The 24,803-nt window shown below is 49.9% G+C and overlaps 1 long non-coding RNA gene across 4 annotated transcripts; it reads right to left on the bottom strand.

Annotated features, from left to right (window-relative positions):
• Window positions 1-5,077: 5,077 nt before the first annotated feature.
• On the bottom strand, window positions 5,078-24,234 carry LOC123584461. 4 transcript variants are annotated; one of them, XR_006705444.1, is made up of 6 exons: window positions 23,454-24,234; window positions 21,118-21,304; window positions 11,804-11,962; window positions 9,851-9,969; window positions 5,790-5,892; window positions 5,078-5,658 (listed from the first exon to the last, which is right to left on the bottom strand). It is a non-coding gene; the product is annotated as an uncharacterized LOC123584461 (long non-coding RNA). The 4 variants fall into 4 exon arrangements; XR_006705446.1 differs by lacking the exons at window positions 21,118-21,304; window positions 23,454-24,234 and adding an exon at window positions 12,497-12,597; XR_006705443.1 differs by lacking the exons at window positions 21,118-21,304; window positions 23,454-24,234 and adding an exon at window positions 12,452-12,572.
• Between the last annotated feature and the right edge of the window lie 569 nt (window positions 24,235-24,803).

Genomic DNA, 24,803 nt, shown 5'->3' on the forward strand with positions numbered 1-24,803 from the left:
AAAAAAAAAGTGCAGAACTGCTCCTGTTCTCACGTGGGGCGTGGGGGCCTCCAGGGGGCCTTTTGCCCTGAGCTTGTGGGGCTGCCTGTTCCCCCTTTCAACACCTCTCCTCTCCCTGGGCCTCTTGTCCCCGAGACCAGGAACTGAGAAAATGGGCTACATGTCTACGTCTCCAGGGGTGATCTGCCCATTACTGACCCCCCAAAAGGAAAACAGGTGCAACAAATCCCTCTAGTTCCTTGAAGACGGATCTGTTTCTCTGTTGTTGTTCAGTGCCGTGTTCAAAGGGTTAAAGCACTTACAGAAAGGGAGGGACCTCCCTCTGGCCCTCCCTGACAACTCTTGAGATGCTCTGCAAAAGGTCAGATGTTTCCAGCGTCTCAACAGACAGCCTGTGTCTGTTTAAAGGGAAGACAACGAGTTCCCGGCCCTCCGCCAGCCTTCGCGGGCAGTTCTTGCCTGGTTCTGCAAGGCAGCCGGCCAGAAAGCCCTTCCTCCCCCTCGAGATGGCCATGGGCAGACCAGAGTTCTCCAAACTCCGGCCTGGAGTCCCGCCAGCCTGCCGAAGGCTGGCATCCGACCAACAGGGCACACACACCAACTGCTTGGGCCTGTGATGCATCAGGCAGGATGGGGGCAGGGAGGCAATTTCCTGTGGACATTGAATATTTTCGGTGGGAAGGACTGTATTCTGACCCTGTCATTTAGCGACGAGGCTCGGGCAGTGGCGGCTGTCATGTAGTATAGAAGATCCTGGACCGGGAATCAGAAAACCTGTGTTGAGGGGAGCCTGGCTGGCTCAGTCCGTGGAGCATGCGACTCTTGATCTCGGGGTCAGGAGTTCAAGCCCCCACAATGGGTGTAGAGATTGCTTAAAAATACTTTATGGGCGCCTGGATGGCTCAGTTGGTTAAGCATCCAACTCAGTTTTGGCTCAGGTCATAATCTCACGGTTTGTGGGTTCAAGCCCTGTATTTGGCTCCAAGTGGGGCATGAAGCCTACTTAAAAAGAAAGAGAGAGAGGGAGGGGAGGGATGAAGGAAGGAAGGAAGGAAGGAAGGAAGGAAGGAAGGAAGGAAGGAAATCTGTGTTCAAAATCCCAATCCAGTTCTGGGACCATGAGCTGTGGGCTCTTGGACACAGAGTGGGTCCTTTCTATGTATCTGTGTCCATTAGTAAAAAGTGGGTGCAAATACCCTCTCACTCCTGATAGCTTGCTAAAGGTCACACACAATACAACAAAGGTTTCCTGACTCCTGGCCACCGGTCCCAGGTCCCTCTAGAGTTGAGCAGATTACTTTGAGCATTGATAGAAAATAAAAAGTAGCTAAAGACACATCTAAATAACCTTTGGCTTTTGTTACTTAATCATACTGTTTTGTAGAAAAATTAGCATACAAAAAATTCATATCTCCATTCCCTAGAGTTAATAACTACTACTCATATTCTGGCATTTGTTTGTTCATATTTTCAATGTATAGAGTATATACTTTCAGGCTTTTTTCAACAACAAGATCATAGAATATATAGATTTTTAGATACGCATCGCTCTTTTCTATACAACATTTCATTGGACAATTTACAGCATTTTTTGTCTAGACACAGTGAGACAAACAAAGCATTCTATGATTTGTTTAATCCCCTCTAGCTAGACATGTAGGCTGTTTTTAATTTTTCGTCATGAGCAACAAAATTCTACCTTTATTCACTTGTTTTATTTTCTCAAGATAAATTCGTCTCAGTGGACAGTGGAATCAAAAGGTCTATTTTTTTTTTTTTTAAGTCATCTCCACCCCTGGGACGCCTGGGTGGCTCAGTTGGTTAAGTGTCTGACTCTTGATTTGGGCTCAGGTCATGATCTCACGGTTTGTGGATTTGAGCCCTGAGTCAGGCTCTGCTGACAGTGCAAAGCCTGCTGGAAATTCTCTCTCTCTCTCTCTCTCTCTGCCCCTCCCCCCAATAAATAAATAAACTTAAAAAAAAAGTAATCTCTACCCCCAGTGTGGGGCTTGAACTCAAGACCCCAACATCATGAGCCCCATGCACCTCCAACTGAGCTGGCCAGGTGCCCCTGAAAGATCTATATATTTTTATTTTTTTAATGTTTATTTATTTTTGAAAGAGAGACAGAGCATGAGCAGGGGAGGAGCAGAGATAGAGGGAGGCACAGAATCCAAAGCAGGCTCCAGGCTCTGAGCTGTCAGCACAGAGCCTGATGGGGCTCGAACCCACGAACCGTGAGATCATGATTGTGCTGAAGTCGGATGCTTAACTGACTGAGCCACCCAGGTGCCCCAAGATTTTCTTTTTTCTTTCTTTAAAAATATTTTTTTTTTATGCTTTTATTTTTAGAGAGAGAGACAGAGTGCAAACAGGGGAGGGGCAGAGAGAGAGGGAGACACAGAATCCAAAGCAGGCTCCAGGCTCCGAGCTGTCAGCACAGAACCTGACGCGGGGCTCAGACTCACAGACCACGAGATTGTGATCTGAGCCAAAGTCGGACGCTTAACCTGCTGAGCCACCAGGCGCCCCTATTTTTAAGGCTTCTGATGCATGCTGCCAGATTGTCCTCTAGAAATGTCACGATTGTTGTATCTTAAAACAACATATTTATATATGAAGACTGCTCCTTTCACTAGAAAACTGTTCTCTTTAGGGGGCCTGGGTGGCTCAGTCAGTTAAGCATTCGACTTCAGCTCAGGCATGATCTCACGGTTCATGGGTTCGAGCCCCACATCAGGCTCTGTGCTGACAGCTCAGAGCCTGGAGCCTGCTTTGGATTCTGTGTCTCCTTTTCTCTCTGCACCTCCCTCGCTCACGCTCTGTCTCTGTCTCTGTCTCTGTCTCTCTCTCTCTCTCTCAAAAATAAATAAACATAAATTTAAAAAATTTAAAGAAAGAAAAGAAAAGAAAACCGTTCTCTTTAACAGGACACTCAGCTCGGAAAGACAGAGTAGGAAGGAGCAGAGCCCAGATCAGTTGACGCAGGGCGGCTGTTTTGCACCTGACCCACGGCTCTCTCACTGGCAGCCTCTACCCGGCTGTAAAGATGCCCCCCCCCCTCAGTCTGCATTCCCCAGAGTTAATAACTACTACTCATATCCACAGCTGGGGCTGTGGATACAAGAGAACCTCCAGATACCGCCCTAGAAAACTCTGATGGAGGGATAAGGGCTTTTTTTCCCCCCATATTGATTTGTGCATATTGATATCGCCAGTCTTCTAAACAACCACCCTGCAGCACTCCTTAGTGCTTCGTTAGACATGACTACTTTTGTAAGCCACCGCTTATTAAGGGTTTGATTCACACTAGGGCATTTCATTGCTACATTCATCCAGGAAGCGGGTGCTAATGAGAAACCTGAGTTTTGGGTGGATCAAGCATCTTATCTCAGGGAACACAGCAGGTAGATAGCTTACTTAGGATTCAAACCTAGGTCTGTCTGACTACAGAATCTGGGTTATATTTTGAAATTACTGCAAAACTACTCTGTGTATCAGTGTGAACAAGGCCTGGAAGGGTGCAGTTGGCTTGCCATGGGCGGTAGACGTCACCAGGGCTCACGGACTCCTCCAGCTCTCTTCTCTTCCGAGTATACTTCCGAGGATCATACTTCCTCCGGAAGTTAGGTGGCCATGTGACTTGTTTTGGCCAATGAAATGTGAGGAAGAGTGACATGTGCCCCTTCTGGGGAGGCATTGGAGAACCCGTGTGTGGTTCTTAGGCTTTCTTCCCCTGCAGTGGTGAACCCTGAAGTCTCACATGGGGACAGTGACATCATACAATGACAGTGGGGCTCTGATGACTACAAAGAGATGAGTCTTTGAGAGCCTTGCTGGGAATGAAGCGTGGGCAAGAAATAAATCTTTGTTATTTTAAGTCACTGAGATGTTCAGAGGTATTTGTTACTAGAGCATAACCTGGCCTGTCCTGATGGATGCGGGTCCTGATGGGGGCTTTTCAGGTCTTTGTCTAAATTTTTCTGGAGGTTTTATCTTTTTACAATGGGAAGATATCCATTTTTTAAAATGAGTCATAATACGGGGCGCCTGGGTGGCTCAGTCGGGGAAGCGTCTGACTTCAGCTCAGGTCACGGTCTCACGGTCTGTGAGTTCGAGCCCCGCGTCGGGCTCTGCACTGACAGTTCGGAGCCTGGAGCCTGCTTCGGATTCCGTGTCTCCCTCTCTCTCTGCCCCTCCCCCGCTCATGCTCTTTCTCTCTGTCTCAAAAATAAATAAAAACATTTAAAAAATTTTTTTAAAAAGTCATAATACAGATTCACACAAACAGGAACATCATGTACACATGGCTGTGCCTTAAAACCGACCATTTTCTTTTTCTTAAATTCTTTTTTAAAGAATGTTTAATTTAATTTTTTTATTTGAAGGGATAATATGAATGTTTTGATCATATTTTTATATCTATGCAGAACCATAAACAATTTTTCTGGTTTATAATATTTAATTTTGTCCTACCGTATATGACATTTCATTTTTGTGAAATGACTATGTATTTCTTTAAAAACACTTGTGAGGGGTGCCTGGGTGGCTCAGTCGGTTGAGCATCCGACTTTGGCTCAGGTTCTGATCTCACCGTTCATGAGTTCGAGCCCATCGGACTCGCTGCTGTCGGTGTGGAGCCCGCTTTGGATCCTCTGTCCTCTCTCTGCCCCTCTTCTGCTTGGGCTCTCTCAAAGCTAAATAAAAACATTAAAAAAAAAAAAAAAGAATGTCTAATTTTACTTTTAAGTAATCTCTAATCTCTCCACCCAACATGAGGCTCAAACTCACAACCCCGAGATCAAGAGTCGCATGCTCTCCTGACTGAGCCAGCCAGACACCCCCAAAATGACCATTTTCTATGTCACTTTACATAATCAACTTCACCCTTTTTAGTACCTCCATAGTATTCTGTTCTCTGGATACAGACCACTAACGCCAGACATATGGGTTAATTCTGATTATTCGCAAAATACCTGCCATAAGGGGCACTTGGGTGGCTCAGTCAGTTGAGTGTCCAACTCTTGCTTTCGGCCCGGGTCACGATCCCAGGGTGGTGGGATAGGAGCCCCCCCTCGGGCTCCACACTGAGCATGGAGCCTGCTTAGGATTCTTTCTCTCTCCTGCTCTGCCCCTCCCACCCCCCCAAACAAATAAATGGACTTAAAAAAATATACGCTCTAAGCTACAGCTAGACTGTTGCAACATTTATGGGAAAGGAAGTACTAATATTTATTTTTCTTTTTTCGGTTCGTCTCTGGCCGTGCAGAGCCTGAGCTCAGCACCCAAGGGGCCCGTGCACACCCCCCGGGGGTGAGTGAATAAGCCGGGCGCGCCTGCACCCGCACCCTCGCCAGGACACGCGGCAGGGGACGCGCGGCCGGCCGGGGCCGGTGTGTGTGCACGCGTGAGGGCTGGGATGGGGCCCCCGGAAGAGCAGGGCAGGGAGGCATGTAGGCACCACACACAACGGGGGCGAGATGACCCTGACTCACAGGTCCAGGCGTGGAAGGTAACGGCCGGGAAACTCCGGGGCTTTGAATGAGTTCTGACTCACTGACGTCTCACTTCTCGGTTCTCCTCCAGCGTCTCGCTGCACGGTCTCCGGGAAGGGCTTGTGACGTTAATCGCTGGGATCCTGAGAAAGAGAGAGGAGCGCTGCCCAGAGAGAGGGGGCCGAGGGGATGATAATGATGGGCCTCATTCATAGAAGAAGTCCAATCGGCCCTTGTTACGTTAATATTTTGAACGCCCCCCCTCCCCCCCAGAGCGGCTGACTCCGATTGTACCTGCGGGACGTCCCCCTGAGTGATCCGCCTGAAAACACCGATCACGCACTTCATAAGCACTCTTCCCCTTCCTTTATTTCTATTCAGGGGCTGTCTTCCATTCCTTTTCAAGATGAAAATGACTCTATTTATTTCTTTTTCTGATTATAAAGGAAATGCTGGCTCATTATAAAAAAAAAAAAAAAATTCAGACAGTTCCAAAAAGCATAAAGAAGAGACTGAAAGATCACTCAGAAGGCCATCCCCAGGGACGCCACTATTGGCATTCTTCTTCTTCTTTTTTTTTTTTTTAAGTTTATTTATTTATTTTGAGAGAGACAGAGACAATGTGAGTGGGGGAGGGGCAGAGACAGAAGGAGGCGGAGACTCCCGGGCAGGCTCTGCCCCCTCAGCGCAGAGGAACCCGATGGGGGGCTCGGACCCACGAAGCCGTGGGATCATGACCCCAGCCGAAACCAAGGGTCAGATGCTTAACCGCCTGAGCCACCCAGGCGCCCCATGTCCCTGCTGGCATTCTGAAGCACATCCTTCCAGACGGTGCCTATGTGTCCCTGCACACCCACGCAGGCTTAGCTTTGCCAAGTTCCCAGTCAGTATGGATCTCTGCTGTCCTTTGAGGAGTTTCCATGCACGCCATCACATGGGCACAGCTGGGAGCCTCGCCTCCCTCTCCGGCTGCAGGATCCAGCGGAAAGCCAGGGCAAGACCTCATAAGCCCTTAATGAGCTTAATAAAGGCACCTAAAGATGCCATTACGATTTTAACAATTTAGACCATGAAGAGCTCCACCCCCCAGGCAGCTGGAAGTGAATCCACATACAGAAGCGCGTGGTGAGCCGGGCAGTCGGGTTGGAGTCCGACCAGAGGGCTCTGCAGCGGAGTTCTAGATCGGCCTTCGCCACTTTCCTGGCGGCTGGGTCCCTTCGCCTCCAAGCCTCACCTGCCGCCGAATATCCGTGAACCTGAGAGGGCGGAATGCTAAGTACTAAGTACTCTGTGCTACTTAGAGGTCCTGCTCTAATTCCAAGGCCTGAGAACAGAAAAGAAAGTGGGATGTCCCAGCCATGGAAGAGAGCAAGCATTTTAGAGTTTCCCTGGCTGAGACCTAAAGGTAACACCTGCATCAACAGAGTCCTAGAACAACCCAGAGCCTACGAGAATCTCGGAGATTAGAGTGCTACCGCCCCACACCCCAACGCAGTGAGTCTGAATATACGCATATCTGTAACATGACCCAGTGGAACAATGGGTTTGAGTTGTGAGATGAGATACTAACGAGGCAGTGCATTTATTCGAAAGTGCTTTGGGAATCTGAAGTGCGTTCATACCCGCAAAGCTGCCTCCACAAAAGTTCGCACGGGAACAGACACCAAGACCTTCATCCCAAGGCGGGCCTCACGGTCGGTGACAGCTACAGGGAGTACCGGACCGTCCAGTGCTAGGCCCAGCTCTGGGGCTGGGGAGAGGTGGAAGGAAAGACAGAGAGGCCCTCCCCTCAGGGGGCGTAGATTCCAGCGGAGAGGCAGATGAGAAAAAGGGAGATAGGGGCGCCCGGGTGGCTCAGTCAGGGTTAAGCACCCAGCCTGGGCTCAGGTCATGATCTCGCGGTCCATGAGTTCGAGCCCTGCGTTGGGCTCCTCTGCTGTCAGCACGGAGCCTGCTTCGGATCCTCTGTCTCCCTTTCTCTGCCCCTCCCCTGCTTGTGCACACACGTTCTCTCTCTCAAAAATAAAACAAACGTTAAAAAATTAAAAAAAAAAAGAGGCCATTTGCAACTACGTGGATGGAACTGGAGGGTATTATGCTAAGTGACATTAGTCAGAGAAAGACAAGTGTCATATGACTTCACTCATATGAGGACTTTAAGAGACAAAACAGATGAACATAAGGGAAGGGAAGCAAAAATTATATAAAAACAGGGAGTGGGACAAAACATAAGAGATTTTTACATACAGAGAACAAACAGAGGGTTACTGGAGGGGTTGTGGGAGGGGCGATGGGCTAAATGGGTAAAGGGGCACCAAGGAATCTACTCCTGAAATCATTGTTGCACTATACGCTAACTAACTTGGATGTAAATTTAAAAAATAAGTTAAAGAAAATACAAAAAAAAAAAAAAAAAAAGGGAGATAAATCAGAACAAGAAACTTTGAGAAGGGTGCTTGGGTGGCTCAGTCAGTTGAGCGTCTCACTTTGGCTCAGGTCATGATCTCACGGTTCATGGGCTTGAGCCCCGCGTCAGGCTCTGTGCTGACAGCTCAGAGCCTAGAGCCTGCTTCAGATTCTGTGTCTCCCTCTCTCTCTGCCCCTCTCTCATCGTGCTCTCTCTCTCTCTCTCAAATAAACATTAAAAAAAAGAAAAAAGAAACTCTGAGGGACGGAGGTGAGTCCTCTGAGGGTTAGAAAACAGGATGAGGTCGAAAGTGAGGGACAAGGCAGGGGCTAGTTCGGAGGGTGACAAAGAAGGCCTCTCTAAGGAGGCAACATCTAAGGGCTCAAACCTGAGCGACAAGGACAGCCACATGGACACCCGGAGCACACTGTGTTCCGGGGCAACAGGACAGCAAGTGCAAAAGCCCTGAGGCAGGAATAAACTCCCGGTCAAGGACCTTTCTTTAAGGTTCTGACCGAGAGCTGCCGCGCAGGGAGGGGGGTGGGCAGCCCCGGGTTGCGGTAGGGGTGAAGCAGAGGGAGACAGGCCCCAGTTTGTGTTATACTAGGATCACCCGCCACCGGGTCTGAAGCTCCGTCTCCTACAGGCAGTGTTGGGGGCCCCAGGGAATTGTTAGGGCTTGCAAGGGCTTTCTCCACGAACCGGCACAACCTTCTGAACATCCTTGCCAGGAAAACCGGGAGGCAGAGAGAAAGACAGGTTGCCTCGGGTTGCGGCTGCATTCTTGGGCTGGCATTCAAGCCCCAGGCTCTACCCCCAGGGCCACCCCACCTAAGGAGGATGGGAGGGGGGCTCACTGAAACCACAGAGCTGGAGGGAGGGCCTGGTGTCTCAAGGCTTCCGGCTTCAGCCAGCCAAACTCCAAGGCTGGGCTCTAAAAAGGAAGTGCTTTGCCCAGCTGGGCCCCGTCCTGCATCACCAGGCCCGGCCCTCAGCCCTCGGCTGGCAGGGGCAGGGGCAGGGGGGAGGGGTCAGCTCCCGGAGCCCAGCCAGCCAAGAGCAACCCGATCGAGCAGGAAACAGGCCTTGAGCCAGACAAAGCTTCAGCCGAGCACCTGGGGCCTTTGTTCCCTTTATTCCTGTTGCAGACTTTCCCAGGCACCTGCGGCTGGGCCTCAGGAGCACCTGGGCCCCGAGGGGGCTCCCACGGGATCTGGTTCTCCCGCCACAGGGAGTGGTCCGACTCGTGATCCTGAGGGAGGTCTTGCAGTGCAATAACAAAAACAGTGACAATAGCGTCCACTTACAGAGCTCTTCCTGCACGCTGGGTGTCATTTTACTTACCCACCCCCCCGCCCCCCGACACCATGAGGTACGTACTGTCATCACCCCCATTTTACAGATTCGGCAATGGAGGCACAACAGAGACCAAAGCCACAAGTGTAAGGAAGTGAAAATAGTAGAGGGACGCTGGGGTGGCTCAGTCAGTTGAGCGTCCGGCTTCAGCTCAGGTCATGATCTCACGGCTTGTGAGTTCGAGCCCCGAGTCGGGCTCTGCGCTGACAGCTGGGAGCCCGGAGCCCGTTTGGGATTCTGTGTCTCTGTCTCTCTCTGCCCCTCCCCCGCTCACACTCTGTCTCCCTCTCTCTCTCAAATATAAATAAACACTAAAAAAAAAAAAATATATATATATATATATAGTAGGGACTTGGAATCAACAAATCCCAGGGCTCACTGGCCTCTATGACCTTGGGCAAGGCATTTACACTTTAGCAAGCCTGTCACCTGCTGTGTAGATGAAATGATCGGAGGCAGGCAAAGCCGCTGGTGCACGCTTCCTAATCCAGACGCGTCTTTCTGTCCTCCCTACTTCCTATAGCTCCGTGACCTGGGCGTGTACTGCTGAGCCTCAGTTTCCTCATCAGAGAAACTAGGTGAAGAGTGTTACCTAAGAGGGCTGTTGAAAGCCTGAAGCGCCTCTGGCAGGAACGCCTGATTTTTCAAAACAGCCACACTCCTGGGACCGTCCGAGGAAGACGCCATCGTCCAAAACTTCCCTCTTGCTCTCTACCGAAATAAACAACAACAACACAAATAGAAAAACCAGCCTTAGAGCCATTCCCCCTGCGAAACAAAAAGCCAGTATTACGCTGCTGGGCTCAGAAGATTTTCTCAGGAGGAAATCCAGAAGCGACAGCTTAAGCCATAATTCTCTCTAGATCCACACCCTGAACAGACGGCCTCACCCACAGCAGCCGGGACAAGAAGGACAGTTGTAGGTTCATGCAAAGTGCAGGGGAGATCCACCCGAGATTCCACCACCCAGACACACACACACACACACACACACACACACACACACCTTCCTCTCCTATAAATCAGCCTGTATTCATCAAGTTCTTGTCTTCAGCAAGGGCACCATGGGCATGTACCGTCCTTGTCTTCAATAACACGGAATAATCACAAAACGTACGTGCAGCCACTGTCATAAACACACATCAGGGTGGTGGCCCCAGCTCTTCTGAGTGGCCACGTCTGTTTCTCTCATCCACATTTTGGGGCTCAACTGCTCCTTCTCTCATCCAGCTCTGCCATTCAGGTACGAGCTGCCGATTATCCTACGTGTCTGCCTCTGGCCACGGTGGTTGGTGCAAGAAAAAGGCATGAGATCCAGAAAAACCAAGGCCTATTGAAGTTTTTGTCAGGATTTTAAAATCGGAGCTGGAGGGGTGCCTGGGTGGCTCAGTGAGTTGAGGGTCCGACTTCGGCTCTGGTCATGATCTCACGGTTCGTGAGTTCAAGCCCTGGGTCAGGCTCTGCGCTGACAGCGCGGAGCCCGGAGCCTGCTTCGGATTCTGTGTCTCCCTCTCTCTCTGCCCCTCCCCCGCTCACTGTCTCAAAAATGAACAAACATTAACAAAAGAAATAAAATAAAATAAAATAAAATAAAATAAAATAAAATAAAATAAAATAAAATTGGAGCCAGGGAGGAAAATCCTACTCCTCTTGGACTGGCGAGCGCAAAAGATGTGAATCTGGGCTAGCTGACAGTCATTTTTTGGGTGGAGGAAGCCAGTTTGCAGAAGCAGGGATAAAGACATCAAAGAGAGAAGCCATGATGAGCGGCAGGGCGTCCTGACATAATCCCAGGTTCCTGTTGTCCCTGAAGCAGGCTCAACCCTTCCTGCCTATCCCCTGATGGTGTGGTTCAATGAACCAATAAATTCCTTTCTGGCCCTTCCAGCTCGAGAGCCCTGCCTAATCCAACCAGCAAGCATCCAGTGGTGATAAACACAACAGTTCAGTAGGACAGATGTCACAGGCGGGACTTGACGATGTGCCAAGTGAAAGTTTTGGGCAATCATAGCTGTCAAATCAGGGGTGCCTGGCTAGCTCAGCTGGTGGAGTGTGGGACTCTTGATTTTGGCTCAGGTCACAGTTTTGGAGTTCGTGGGACGGAGCCCTGAGTCTTCTCGTCGTGGAGCCTGCTTGGGATCTTCTCTCTCCCTCTCTCTCTGCCCCTCCCCTGCTTGTGCTCTCTTTCTCTCTCTCTCAAAATAAATAAACGTAAAAAAAAACAAAACAATAAAATGGGGCGCCTGGGCGGCTCTGTTGGTTAAGTGTCTGACTTTGGCTCAGGTCATGATCTCGTGGTTCGTGGATTGGAGCCCCTCATCAGGCTCTGTGCTGACGGCTCAGAGCCTGGAGCCTGTTTCGGTTTCTGTGTCCTCCTCTCTCTCTGCCCCTCCCCTGCTCGTGCACATGCATTCTCTCTCCTCTCTCTCTCTCTCTCTCTCTCTCTCTCAAAATAAATAAATAAACTTAAAAAAATAAAATCTTTTAAAAAAAGCTGTGAAGTCACACAAGATCGCCTCATTCCTTCAAGTGAATACATACTTACTGAGCCCCCACTTGTGCCAGGCATAGTATTAGGCGCTGGGGATATAACCGTATATGGGGCCGACTAGATCCTTTTCCTCACTCTGGAGTAATCAGAGGGGGCTTCCTGGAGCTGGCGAGGCTCCAGGGCCTCACTGAGGCATGGTGAAACCTGGACGGGCTGAGAAGGGCGGGGAGAAAAGCATGAGTAAAGCCACGGAGGCGTAAGACTAGCGGCTACAGCGGGCGCTCAGCAGTGTGGGGTGCGTGGATGGGAGAGGGACGGAAGTCCCCCGGGGGAGGAGCGGGTCACCGGGCAGGCGAAGAGCTCCTCCCAGAGAAGGTAACGCTGAGGAAGGGAGACCAGACCAGACCAGGGCGGACCTCGCCGCAAAGCATGGACTTCGCCCGGGTCGCACCACACGATGCCCCCCACCCCCACCCCCGCGTCTCTGTTGTGGTTGCCACACCCACGCTCTCCGTGGCCTCGCCGGTGGGACTCTGCCCAGCGGCCCATCCAGCACCACGGCCACCCGAGGTCATGCCCCAGACACCACCGCCTTCCTGGCTCCTGGGCGAAGCCGCCAGCACAGCACTCCCGCCCAGCCTGTAATTTAACATGACCTCCTCCCGGCCTGGCCGCTCCCGGCCTTCTGCACCCCAGACATACCCGCTGCAGGAAATGCCCAAGTGGGAGAAGAGGCCTGGTGCCCACCTGGATCCCCGGGCCTGGCCTTCGCGGAGGGGGCTGCGGGCCGTGTGACAGTGCGGGGCGGGCTGCGGTCGCCACGGTTGGCTTTGCAGCCTAGGACCGGGGAGACCACGCCCCCTGGTGGCCAGGAGCCACCCCGCACCTTGGTCTTCCCGCGACCTCTACAGTTTGCGCCCTCCCTTCGAAGTCGGTGTTTTTCCTTGTTTCGTTTCAAGAAATACCTTTCTGAAAAGCTGACAACACGAATAAATCCTTTGAGTTGGACGGGTCGCCATGTCAAGGAATCTCATAGTAAAAAGCTGTCTTAGATTTTTACTGGATTGTCTGGAAAAAAGCTGCCTTAGATTTCGCCAAGCCATAGCAAAATGTTCTGATTCTAATTTCTTGTGCACTGATCTGCTATGGCAGGGTGATGTGATGGCTGGCAATTGTCGTTCCCGCTATCTGCCAGGTCTGTGAAGAATCTTCCCAGGTGCATGTGTCCCATGAGGCTATGGGACACGCCTCCCAATTTTTTTTTTTTTTTTTTTTTTTTTTTTTTTTTTTGGTAATTCTGACAGCCCTCTCGGGGCAAATAGATGCCTGGTCTGTTCTTAACAAAGAGCCCCTCTCTACATGTTCCTCGGCTCTGACCCTCAGCTTTTCCCTCCACAGTGTTGGTTCACAGTGGGGGTGAACCTCGGACTGTCAGTAATGGCAACTTACTTACAAGCATTTTTGTCTGTGTTGTGCAATGCCCCGTAGTAGGTTCTAGTTCCTATTGGTGGTGGTGGTGGTGTGGTTTGTGGAGGAGGGGGATGGTGATTCACAAAAACTAGAAGACAGACCTTGGTCTCAGGGGCCTGTATCCAGCGTAGACATAACATACACACATGACACAACCTGCAAACAATCACAAATGAACAGCAGGGGACAAACTAAATATACATGTGCTGACAGCAGTGATCAGAGTGCGTGTGACGCTGGTGGCAGGACGCTTGCCGGAAATACGGCTCGAGGGGAGTCTGGGCGATTGCCACGCCCACAGACTGAGCCCTTCTGGGGGCTAGAAGGATGCCAAGGAAGGCCAGCATCTACCCAACTTTGGAGATACAGCCATCACGCCCCCAAGGCATGGTGGCGCTCTTGGCACCTGCTTTCTGTTCTGTCCTTGCGGAAGACCCTGCATTCCCACCCACCTCCCTGCTCCTGTCGGGCTGCCACGTGATCACACAGGAACCCCACCAGGGATCACACTGGCCCACTTACACACCTCTTACTGCCCCTAGCTGTGGGCATCAGAATGTCCGTTGGCATTATGACCTCAATGAGGTTTTCTTGCTTATGCCTTTGTTCTGACCTTGACTCCACCTTAGAAGGGAACAAACCAAGTCCTTTGGATCCCCAGGGCCATGAAGGCTCCCATCCTCAGAAGCCAGGCATCCTGGCTCTCACCTGCCTGACACCTGGGCAGAATTGGTGCAGGCCTACACATGGATAGGGCTTCACGAGTGGCTACCATCTACTCTGAATATCCTGGAAGTTTGTCCCAGTCATTGGTGTTCAGTACAGAGGGCATGGATTTTGAAATGCAGCATATGAAGCGGTGTAGCCCGAGGGCACGAGCCATCCGTCTTTAACCGCATCTCAGACTAGGAAGGTCATTAGTGAGGAATGTTGGACGGGAGGATGAAGGGATTCCACTGGGCTTGTCCATTCTTCACGAGCAATTTTTCAAAAGACAAACAGAATCCTAATTTCTTCACTTGCCACACAATTTGGGAATACTCAGGAACCAGGAGGTTGCCCCGTGAATAAGAAATGCAAATAAAGGCAATCCAAGAAACCAAATAGCAAGCTAGGACATCGGGTCAAGCAAGACCAAGGCAGCCCTCTCACCACCTCAAGGTCTAACTCCTTAGGGCATTCCCTACAATTTGGATTCCAACAGGACTTTCAACCACTCAAGATGCAGCCCCCTCTCATGACCACACGGGTTAGATATTACCTTAGGCAGTTACCCACCCACTGATTTGGGAATAGGCTCACGGCCCATTCTCTGGGAGGAATTCTTCTGTCAGCAATGAGCTCAGCTTTTGGATCCGTACCTGCTTGGGTTTGGCTAGTCACCGGGTGACCCAACGAGATTCCATGATCTGGCTTCTGGCCAGAATACCTTTGCTCCTGGGCTTCAGGTGGGAGGCAGGGGCATCATTTGGGATATCGTGGGTTCTGGGTAACAAAAACTCTCCTCAAACGGGCTTAATCAGTGAGGACATTGATTGTGTCACTTACCAGGAAGTCCCACAGGAGGCTGGGCCCCAGGTCAGTTGATGTGGCATCTTGGTGAGGACATGAAGACCCTAGTTCATGCGTTCCTTTATCCACTCTTTCGCCACCACAGGAGATCATGCTATTTTGCCCTTCACGCAGGAGAATGCCTGTTTCCCCACAGCCTTGTGAACAGAATGCGTTGTCAAACATTTGGATTTTTGCCAATCTGATAGGTAAAAAGGTAGTATCATGGTGTTATTTCGATTTTAATTGCTCTTATGAGTGAAGCTGGGCATTTTTTCACATGCTTGAGGGTTACTTTTTCCTTTCTCCGTGAATGGTGTCTTCACCTACTTTGCTCACTTTTCATCTGGGCTGTAGGTAGGTTCCAACTATCTCTCTGCTCTGGCCAGAACCAAGATGGCAGCAGGTGGTTCCAGACACTGGAGGCTTGCTTCCTGGGTGTAGCTAACCTAGTCCCACTTCCCAACCCAACGTCCTCTTCATTTCCTGTTTCTTCTATAGACCAGAAGAGCCAAAAACTCACCTTCCCAGTCTACCTTGCAGCTAGAAGTGGCCAGGTGACAGTCCTGTCCCGATGAGATGAAAGTGAAAGAAAGCCGGGGCATTTCTGGGAAATCGTTGATTAGAAAAGAGACAGGTTTCAGTCCCTGACAAAGTTCCTTTCTTCCCAGGCCTCAACATGGACATAATGGCTGGAGTGGCAGCCTTCTAAACACCATTAATGAAAGAAAAAGAGAATCACAGAGATGTTGATCCTAATATTATTTGAGACACCAATGCCAGGAACCACCTACCTCCAGACTTTTATACTGAGCTCGTTAAATATCTTCACTCTTAAACCGTTATTTGTCAGTGTGTGTGTGTGTGTGTGTGTGTGTGTGTGTGTGTGCACGCGCGTGCGTGTGTGTATGGAGGGTGGTTCCGTTACCTGCTGATAAAAACATTTCTAACTGATATACTATGGCTTTCTCTTAGGAGAGAGAAAACTTCCCAGTCCTCCCTGGACTTCTCAGGATATTTGTCAGACTGGGTCTTATGCCCTTGCCTGAACCAACTGCCCTCAAGGGGAACAGAATTCCCCTCACGCCAATGGGGTGACTCTTGAGGTATGGGGGTCAACTTTCCCTGAGACAAATGGATACAAGGAAGAAAAGTGCTCGGTGTAGGGGGGAGATGTGGTACTTGTAGAAAGGAAGAGGTGAGGGGCGCCTGAGTGGCTCCGTTGGTTGAGCATCTGACTCTTGAATTAGGCTCACGTCATGATCCCAGGGATTGAGCCCCACATCGGGCTCCACACTGTGCATGAAACCTGCTTAAGAGCCCCTCTCCCCCACTTGCACTCTCTCTATATATAACATTTTAAAAGGTGGGGGGCGCCTGGGTGGCTCAGTCGGTTGAGCGTCCAGCTCTGGGTTTTGGCTCAGGTCAGGATCTCACAAATCGTGAGTCCCAGCCCCGCGTAGGGCTCCGCGCCAACAGTGCGGATCCTGCTTGGGAGTCTCTGTCTCCCTCTGTCTCTTCCTCTCCCCGGCTCACACTCTATCTCTCTGTCTCAAAAATAAATAAATAAACATTAAAAAAATAACGAAACAATAAAATAAACTAATAACAGCATAAGATAAAGAAAGGAAGAGGTGAGAAATGGCTGCTGGGGAGACAGCCAGCAGGGAGCCCCGCAGTGACCGAGTGCCCTACCTGTGGGCCAACAAGGTCATCAAAACCACTAATGGACGGGGACAAGAGCTACTCCTCTCTCGATCGGGTGCAAGGAATAGGTTTTTTGCCTTTAAGATAGACATAAACTTGCTTTAATGAATGAATAGATGACACTAGAGTATCAACTCCATGAGGGCAGGCGTATATTTTTCTTGCTTTCCACTTCATCCCTAATCCTTAGTGATTGATAAGGAACCTTGAACAGGACAGAAACTTTCCACACAGACCTACAGACCTGCCTCCCGTTTGGACACTGATCCCCTGGTTTTGTGGTCACGATAACTCAGTCTGCTACCATTTGACCTAGTTGTGCTAACGGCTGCTCCCTATTTCCCCATCTCGACTCCAGGGTCACAGCCGACCCTCATCTGGAGCTGGTGAACCCATTCTGATTCCCAGGAGTCATCACTTTCTTTCCAGGGCCTCCCCAATTCCCCCCCCCGTCCCCCCCACCGCGCCTTTATCCTTGTTCAGCTCTCTGGCCCAATGTCTGAAGTCTCCACGTCCTTCCCCTTCAAAAAAACGAGAATGGCCTTTTGACCCTCGTCCACCTTCCAGCTTGTTTCCACCGCAAGTTTCCAAAGACCACGGGCAGTGACTCAGCATCTACTTCTCAGCAGCTGGGATATAATTAGTCCAGACCAAAGGACTTTATTTTAAGTAGCCAGGAGCCCATTTGCACACTCGCAAGCCACCTTGCACGGGCTCAGAGCGGGCTTCTCCCTGTCCCGCGTGCACTCTTCTCTGCCACGTCTGAGAGGCACAGGGCCAGAGACCCGGAGCGCTTCCGTCTTCCCCTGTGGCCCCCGCCAGCGTCCCTCCCTCAGCTCCTGTGGCAGCTGGCTCCCTCTCTCTTTCCTCCTCTGGCTCTGAAAGGAGCTCAAGGTTCCTTTTGATCGTCCCCTTTGGCAGTGTTCTATTACAGTTCTTTATTTCCCCCGTTCTAAAAAGTAATATAAGCTCACTAGAGAAAATGTAGAAAATCCAACTAAGTGAGAAGATGAAGTGAGAAAAATAACTTTCTGCCCCATTGCCTACGCTCAGGCCTGGTTAACGTGTCAGAAGCCACTCTGACGGGTCTCGTTTACTTAAAAGCGCCTCCTTTTTAGAATTTCCTAACACAACTAAGGGTGCGAGAAGACAGCAAAAGAAGAGAGAAACGGAGAACTGCAAAAACAACCATAAAACAAGTAACAAAATGGCATTAAATACATCACTATAGAATTTCCTCTTATTTAAAAAAAATTTTTTTAATGTCTATTTATTTTTGAGAGAGAGACAGAGCGCAAGTGGCGGAGGGGCAGACACAGAATCGGAAGTCAGCACACAGCTGTCAGCACAGATCCCGACGCGGGGCTCGAACTCACGGACCGCGAGATCGTGACCTGAGCCAAAGTCGGACGCTTAACCGACTGAGCCACCCAGGCATCCCTAGAATTTCCTCTTAAATCTGAGCTCTAATTGGTCACATTTTGTGGAGCCTTCAAGAAAACAACTGAGTCAGTGTGAAGGTACACAAGGACTTAATTCACAGCACAAGAGGTGTGCTCCCTAGGAAGCCAGCATGAACGGGGAGAGGGGTGTGGGGACAAGGACGTTCCCGGAAGCAGCTTATGCAAGCACAGAAAAGGTTTGAATGGACATGACCCTATTATTATGAAACTTCATTACAGGTGTTCTTTGGGGAGGAGGCAATGGAACTGCGGAAAGAGAGGAAAGTTTTCACTTTTTTTTTTTTTACTGTACACACTTAGAGAATGATTTTTACAGAGATTCTTGCATTAACTTCTCCATTTCTGAAGTTTCTACATTTTCTACAGGAAACGTGTTATTAAAATGTTTTTAACGTTTATTTATTTTTGAGAGAAAGAGAGAGACAGGGCATGAACAGCAGAGGGGCAGAGAGAGAGGGAGACACAGAATCCGAGGCAGACTCCAGGCTCTGAGCCATCAGCACAGAGCCCGACGCGAGGCTTGAACCCACAAACCGCGAGATCGTGACCCGAGCTCAAGTCGGTCGCTCAACAGCCTGAGCCACCCAGGTGCCCCTTGTGTGTTATTTTTATAATCACAAAAATGTTAACGTATGTGTTATGGGATAAACTGTGTGCCCCCAAAATTCGTATGTTGAAATTCTAACCCCCAATACCTCAATGTGACTGTATTTGGAGACGGGTTTTTTTTTTTTTTTTTTTTTTCAACGTTTTTATTTATTTTTGGGACAGAGAGAGACAGAGCATGAACGGGGGAGGGGCAGAGAGAGAGGGAGACACAGAATCGGAAACAGGCTCCAGGCTCTGAGCCATCAGCCCAGAGCCCGACGCGGGGCTCGAACTCACGGACCGCGAGATCGTGACCTGGCTGAAGTCGGACGCTTAACCGACTGCGCCACCCAGGCGCCCTGGAGACGGGGTTTTTAAAGAGGTGATTCGATTAACCTGAGGACATTAGGGTCTGTGCTAATCCAGTATGTCTGATGTCCTTATAAGAGGACATTAGGACACACAGACACCCAGAAAGAAGACAACCATGTGCAAGCTAAGAAGGACCCTGTGGACACCTTGATCTTGGACTTCCGGAGCCCAGAACTGTAAGGAAATAAATGCCTGCTGTTTAAACCACCCAATCTACGGTTCTTTGTTAGGCAGCCTGGCAAACTAAAACACCATGTAATTAAAAAGACACAGGCAAGCAGATACAAGCTCTTGGTATTTCAAGTTTTCACACTAAAACTTTTTGCTGGCCACGAGAAACCCAGGGGTTCGGAAAGGAATTTGTAACCCCCCCCCTCCCCTGCTCTTTGCAGCTAGAACTTGAGCGCCAGCCTGTGGGGCAGGGGGTGAGCAGAGGATACGAGCCAAGGCCAGGCCTCTCGCCCTAAGCTGCCACCAGCCACCGCTTACACGAGGGAAGAACGAGGGGAGGAGTCAGAAGGGGTGGTTCTTGGCCAGAAACGTCTGCAAGGGAGCAGACAGTGCAGTGTCCAATCGGGTGGCCATGCGGGCCCAGCACGTGCTCTAGGTGGGTCCCTGGCCCTTTTGCAAACGGAATGAAAATAAGCAACCTCTCCCTGCAAAGATGCACACGCATAGATTTCGCACGCTCCTTCGGGGCTTTGTGTCCTCGCCACTCCCAACATTTGTGGACCCTAAATTAAAAACCTCTGCTCCAGTTGAAAACGTAAAAAATTAATTTACGGGACTGTGTCGGTAGGACTCTTGCAGGGCAAACACGACACCCCCAGTAAGAGAGAAGACCGAACGGAAGGTAAAAGGACAGTCAGATATAACCTGGGAAGAAGCCAGGAACCTGCACAAACATTGCCACGAAGCAGAAGGGTGAAGGCTCCACTGGGCAATAAATGGGACTTTGCTGAGAGCAGAGGCCAGACGGAGGAGCTGAAGCATCTCGTTGGGGCGACAGGGTGGCTCAGTCGGTTGGGCACCTGACTCTTGGTTTAGGCTCGGGTGGTGACCTCAGGGTTTGAGTTCAAGCCCCTCATCGGGCTCTGTGCTGACAGTGCTGAGGCTGCTTGGGATTCTCTCTCTCTCTCCCTCTATCCCTCCTGTGCTCTCTTCTCTCTCTCCAGATAGATAAATAAACTTAAAAAAAAAAAAATCTTGTTGCATAATCGTGCCCAGGAGGGTCAGCCCCAACCAATTGGTGTGGCCTCAGAACTGTTTCTTCCTGAGCAGAGGCTCATCAGAGGGCAGAAAGATAGGTGGAACCGAGTGTTGGGTGCAGATGAACTCGGTCCGTATGACAAGAAAGTGAAGATATGAACCTAAAGCACCAGGGTTTAGGGGGACCCGTTCAGGGACTCTTCTCTGCAGTTGGGGTCAGGCTTGGGGGTATTTGCCTGCTCTCTCCTACACTCTGGGTTTTTTTTTTTTTTTTTATGTTTATTTATTTATTGAGAGAGAGAGAGAAGGAGCAGGGAAGGGGCAGAGAGAGAGGGAGACACAGAATCCAAAGCAGGCTCCAGGCTCCAAGCTGTCAGCACAGAGCCGACATGGGGCTGGAACTCAAACCGTGAGATCATGACCTGAGCCGAAGTCAGACGCTCAACCGACTGAGCCACCCAGGCGCCCCTCTCCTACACTCTTTGAACACCAGACAATAAAGTGGCAGAGAATGAAGACTTCTTGGCTGTACATTAAATTACTGGAAACAATAATTTGCAAGAATGGTCATTGCAGGGCTATTTATAATAGCGAAACATTGTCCTTGCATTGGGACTGCTGAAATGAATTACGATGTGTTGTTTCAGGGACTATAGAGGCTCCGGGCTGGCTCAGCCGGTAAAGCACACAACTCTTGATCTCAGGGTTGTGAGTTCAAGCCTCACGTTGGGCATAGAGTCTACTTAAAAAAAAATAAATAAACAAAATAAGATACTGGTTGTAGAAGATGGTGCAAACACCTCTTTCCCCTCCCAGTTCGAGCTTTGGGGTCATTGTTCCTTTGAACTCTTCAAAGTGGACCTAACCTTGAGTGTGGGATGCAGGTAGCCGTGCCCAGCCCTTCCTGGCACTCACTGAAGTATGAGATGGCCACCCAGTTTTCACTCCACGTGGGTTCAAATCCCAGCGGGACCATCTACCGGGCGAGTTCTTTTTAGCTTCTCTTACCTTCAGTTTCTCTTGTGTCAAACAGAGGTTAGCTATAGCAGGTGGAATTTTTCAAGGGAGCGGAGCCCTATAGTGGTGGCAGCATGGAGTGGTGGTTAGGAGACCAGATTCCGGACCCATGCTTGGCTGCGCTCGGTGGTTCAGACCCCAGCTCAGACGTTTTCTTTCCGTGTTTAATTTTTCTCATCTGTAAAATGAGGATAACAAAAGCATGGTTATGGGGCGCCCGGGGGGGCGGGGCTCAGTCGGCTAGGCGTCTGACTCTTGATTTCAGCTCGGGTCATGATCTTACAGTTTGTGGGTTTGAGTCCCGTGTTGTGCTGACCCTGCTTGGGATTCTCTCTCTCTCTCTCTCTCTCTCTCTCTCTGCCCCTCCCCTGCTGAAGCATGGGCAAACAAGCTCTCTCTCTCTCTCTCTCTCAAAATAAACATTAAAAAAACCCCAAAAGCATATTGAATTAATATATCTAAAGTGCTTATATTTACCTTATTTTTTTAAATTTTTATTCAAATTCTAGTTAACATACAGTGCAACATTGTTTCCAGTCCTTTTTCTTCAATGTTTATATTTGAGGGAGAGAGAGAGAACAAGTGGGGGAGGGGCAGAAAGAGGGGGACAGAAGATCGGAAGTGGGTTCTGTGCTGACGGCAGAGAGCCCGATGCGGGGCTGGAACTCACAGACCGCGAGATCATGACCTGAGCTGAAGTCGGACGCTCAGCTGACTGCGCCACCCAGGCTCCCCTAAAGTGCTTACATTTAGAATTAATGTGTCTAAACTACTCTAATAGAGTTGCCATCAGGCACATGTACCTAGAGTGCATCTGAAATGTGGCTCATCCAAACTGAGGTGTGCATTAAGTGTAAATTCACGGCAGATTGTGAAGTCTTAATATGGAAGGAGAACGTAAAGTATCTCACCAATAATTATATGGGTTACATGTTGAAATAAAAATTTGCATCTGTTAGGTTAAATAGAATATATTTTATAATTAAGTTCACTACATATGTATATTTTTTACTTTACTTAATAGGTTTTTATTTTAAGTTTATTTATTTATTTTGCGACAGAAAATCCCAAGCAGGCAATGCACTGTCAGCACAGAGCCCGACGCGGGGCTTGAACTCACGAACCCTGAGATCATGACCTGAACCGAAGTCAAGAGTCAGACGCTCAACCGACTGAGCCACCCAGGCGGCCCTATTTTTTTTTTTTTTACTTTTTAAAATGCAGGAGTTGGGGCGCCTGGGTGGCGCAGTCGGTTAAGCATCCGACTTCAGCCAGGTCACGATCTCGCGGTCCGTGAGTTCGAGCCCCGCGTCGGGCTCTGGGCTGATGGCTCAGAGCCTGGAGCCTGTTTCCGATTCTGTGTCTCCCTCTCTCTCTGCCCCTCCCCCGTTCATGCTCTGTCTCTCTCTGTCCCAAAAATAAATAAACATTGAAAAAAAAAAATTTAAAATGCAGGAGTTACTCATTTCTCCCTGGACTATCTCCCATGTTACATTAGGTATACATGTAATGTACTTGTGTTTGTTGGTATCTTATTTCCTTCTTCTTCTTTCTCTTCTCCTCCTCCTCCCCCTCCATCGTTAATTTGGGAGACAGCATACACGAGTGTGTGTGGGGGGGGGGGGGGGGAGCAGAGAGAGAGAGAGAGAGAGAGAGAGAGAGACAGATCTCAAGCAGGTTCCATGCTCAGTGCTTAGCACGGAGCCCGAGGTGGGGCTGAATCCCACCACTCTGGGATCATGACCTGAGCCGAAATCAAGAGTCGGACACTCGGCCAACTGAGCACCCAGGCACCATTCTGTTTGCTAATATCTGTATTTTAAGAAATATTCTGTATTTTAATAAGCAAATAAAATACAGCGCAGCTCCTAGAGTATTCACAATTATGTATGTGGCTGGCACTGTGTGTTTACTAGAGGGTGCTGGCATGTAGGAAGAGTAAGTAACTACTATCAGCATCGAGTGCCTGGCACACGGGAAGTGCTTATCTGGTGGCAGTTTTTGTCCCGAAGGCTCCTGGCTGTGCCCTCTCTGGGCTCTGCACGCAGATCTATGCCTAGAAAGCATCGTCTGTTTCCCCGCCTGCCTTGTCATACTTATTCACCCACAGTAAGAGCTCCTGGCCTTGCCTTTCATCTTCCCCAGCTCCGAGACCTCCCTAGAGGCATCACACACATGTGCACCTACGCGTACACGCACGCGCGCGCACACACACACGCAGGGTTTCTGTGCAGAGGCAAAGTTTCTCAACATCCGGTCCTCCAACCCCTCCTGTCTCCCGGTGGCTCTGGACCCCAAGCACCTCCGTTCCACTGAGGTCACCATACCTCGGCTTGGCGAGCGGTCCTGGCTGTCATCCTCCGTTTTCTCCTCGGGCCCGCACATCTGAGGCTTGGTCTACGTGGCGCTCAGACAGACGGGGTGGCGCGGGAAGGGGCTGTCGGCAGGCTGCCAAGAGGCTGCCCGAAGCGGCCTTTACGCTGACAAATTCACTCCTGGGACCCCGGGGTCTAGCCTCGGCCTGGCAGCTGGTGGAGAGGAGCTCTGAGTCTCAGCTGCGGGCTTGGACTCCTCAATTTCTCAGGAGACCCGCGTATACAGCAGATGGCATGTTTTCAATGCATTTAGCAGGGTGAGAACAGTTTTGTTTAGGAAAACATCTTGATGAGCCACTTTGGTCGAGGAAGGGGAGGGCGGTGCCCGGGACATGGTTGAAGGGACGCGGTTAAATAAATACGCGAGGGACTCAACGGCTTTACCAGCGTCATAATGGGAGCTTAGGGAAAAGGGACCCCAAGAAGAGAGAAGACAGGCAAGGTCAGAGAAATGAAATGAAGTGGGTGGGGGCACAAAACAAGATGGCAGGAGCCACAGCCTGGCATGAATTCCAGTGAGAAATTTCCAGTGGCGGGGACACCAAAGGACAGATGGACTTCCTTATTTGTTTATTTTTCAGCAGGCTCCACACCCAATGTGGAGACTGAGCTCAGGACGCTGAGCCCAAGAGTCACATGCTTATCGACCGAGCCAGCTGGGAATCCCCAAAGGATTTTTTTTTTTTTAATTGTGGTAGGGGTACCTGGGTGGCTCAATCGGTTAAGCATCCGGCTCTTACTTTCCACTCAGGTCGTGATCTCATGGTTCATAGGTTCGAGCCCCAAGTTGGCTGGGGATTCTCTCTCTCTCTTTCTCTCTCTCTCTATCCCTCCCCTGCTCAGGCTCTCTCTCTCTCCCTCTCCTAAATAAACTTCAAAACATTGTGGTAAAATACACATAACAAAATTTACCATCTTAATCATTTCTAGGTGTGTACTTCAGGGACATTAGATACATTCTCCTTATTGTGCATCCATTACCACCATCCTTCTCTAGAACTTTCTTCATCTCCCAAATTGAAACTCTGTATGCATTAAACACTAACTCCTCATTTTCTTGCCCCCCCCCCCCCCCCAGCTGCTGACAACTACCATTCTACTTTCTGTCTCTATGAATTTGACAACTCTGGGCACGTCATGTAAGTGGAATCATACGGTATTTATCCCTTGGTATCTGGTTCATTTCACTTAGCATAATGTCCTGAAGGTTCATCTATATTGTAGCAGATGCCCACGTTGCCTTCCTTTTTGAGGCTGAATAATATTCCATTGTATGTTTATACCACCTTCTGTTTATCCGTT

The sequence above is a fragment of the Leopardus geoffroyi genome, chromosome B3 (assembly GCF_018350155.1).
Source record: "Leopardus geoffroyi isolate Oge1 chromosome B3, O.geoffroyi_Oge1_pat1.0, whole genome shotgun sequence".
NCBI lineage: Eukaryota > Metazoa > Chordata > Mammalia > Carnivora > Felidae > Leopardus > Leopardus geoffroyi.